This window comes from Sinocyclocheilus grahami, unplaced genomic scaffold (genome assembly GCF_001515645.1).
Source record: "Sinocyclocheilus grahami isolate Dianchi unplaced genomic scaffold, SAMN03320097.WGS_v1.1 scaffold633.1, whole genome shotgun sequence".
NCBI lineage: Eukaryota > Metazoa > Chordata > Actinopteri > Cypriniformes > Cyprinidae > Sinocyclocheilus > Sinocyclocheilus grahami.
Window position 1 is genome coordinate 585,144 of NW_015505812.1, and position 2,179 is coordinate 587,322.

Sequence of the window (2,179 nt, forward strand, 5' to 3'; positions counted from 1 at the left end):
ATATTCGGACAACAGCATGATGTGTGCTTTTTGAATGCTTTAACCACACCGAAGAGCCCGGATAGCTCAGTAGGTAGAGAATCAGATTTTAATCTGAGGGTCCAGGGTTCAAGTCCTTGTTCGGGTGAAGTGCAATCTTCTGGGGAAGTCGTGGGCTAATGGTTAGAGAGTCGGACTCGTAACTCAAAGTCTCCGGTCTGGCAGGGATTGTAGGTGGGGGGAGTGAATGTACAGCGCTCTCTCCCACCTTCAATACCACGACTGAGGTGCCCTTGAGCAAGGCACCAAACCCCCAACTGCTCCCCGGGCGCCGCAGCATAAATGGCTGTCCACTGCTCCGGGTGTGTGTTCACTGTGTGTGTGTGTTCACTGCTGTGTGTGTGCACTTAGGATGGGTTAAATGCAGAGCACTAATTCCTAGTGTGGGTAACCATACTTGGCCACGTGTCACTTCACTCACTTTATTTTTTTCAGGTAGAAACACGTCAAATGTCCTCTAGATGGCGTCAAAACTACAGCTCATGGTCTTTGTGAGGTCTTGAAAGCCACACACAGGGTTTATGTTACACTGGCATATTAGATCCCTCCTCCTTTAGTTACAAAGAGAACATTTTTGCTCACTAATACTGAAATCTCTGTGACAAAGCTAATCCTCTCCATACTTGCCCTTTCCCTGATTATAAGATCAAAAGAAAGATTTCCCTGGACTACATGCCAGTGTGTGTGTGTTTGAGTCTATAATGCTGTGGCTCCCGGTCCCTGGTACCCTGATTCGGCCCCACGGATCTAATGCTGTGTGCGGCATGAATCCAATGAAGACCTGCCCTTGACATCCCCATCGCCAACTCCGCTGACTCAATTCTCCCTGTCTCCCATCTGTTATTTGCTACATAACTGATTGATCGTCTCTGCTTCTTCCTTTCGCTCTGAACCTTGCTTCCATCCTCGTTTTCATGACTTGACCACCGTTAGCCATCTCTCATCTCGCACTATCCCTCCTTCATCATTAGTGGCTTTTGCTCAGGCAAGGATCCCTTTACTCTTGCTCATACTTAGGGTTACCTCAAGTATTGAAGCCGTCCCACACTGTTTGTGCTATGAACATGAATGATTCCTCTGCGTGTTGTCATTTTTCAAACTGTTTGCATTTTTTTGCAAAAAAAATGTAGTTTGCTATTTTTTTATTTTTTTTAAATCATTAAACAAAAACAAATGATGTTTATTTTGTGATGCATATAAATTCTGAAACCCCAATCAGTGCAAACCCTTTCTGCCACATGCACTCAATTCTCACTGAACAAATGCATAGGAAACGTACTAGTCGTTCTATAATTAACATCTGCAGAATGTAGCATTCAGCTGATTTCTAAAGAGAGAGTGCAGAGGTTTAACAGCACTCTGAACTACAGCCTGACTTAAGCCACAATCTACTGAGCTGAGGTTGCTGATACAAATGGAAATGGCAAAATAAGCGCTGAGGTTTTCACATGCAAAGAAGTGAAACCAGCATAATGACTTTTCTTTTCTTGGTTCGCCATTCAAGTCGAGGCTTTTTATTCTCTTTGTCACAAAGGTTGGCATATAATTAACTCCTGTTTAATATGCTGTTAAGGAAGACTCCTCCCTTTGCTCCCTCTCTGAACCCCTGCCAAACTCGTGCGTGTGCACGCTTGGAGACCCCACGGGACACCCCACCCTATAGGGCGTCCCTCAGTGAGTATGGAGGTGTTTGGGAACATTTGGTGCGCAGATTCTTGCACTTACTGGCTGTTTTAGACTCATTGCACACAGCAAACTGCACTCTGTGTCTGCACCTAAAAAGACAACGGTACCTCGTTTATAACGTTCATGTAAAAACACTTTCTTGCTATCATCTGCAGGGGCAGAGGTGAAGAGGTGAATGAGGCTTTTCTTTGTGTCCACCTTTACTCCTCTCATCCAAGATCCACAGCAGGGTGTAGGTTTATGACCCATTCCATCTCCTTTCCTCTCATGGACAAAAGGACTGTGACCTCTCATCCCTTCTCCTTTTCTTTGGCTTTCTCCACCTGAAACTCTCTATTTTATGCCCCTGAAAAGACAAATGTCCATTAGAAACAGCAAACACAAGCTTAGCATTTTGCCTTTTAAATGCACAGGATTCACTACTAAAAATGACCATGGTTCATACATTGTTAGT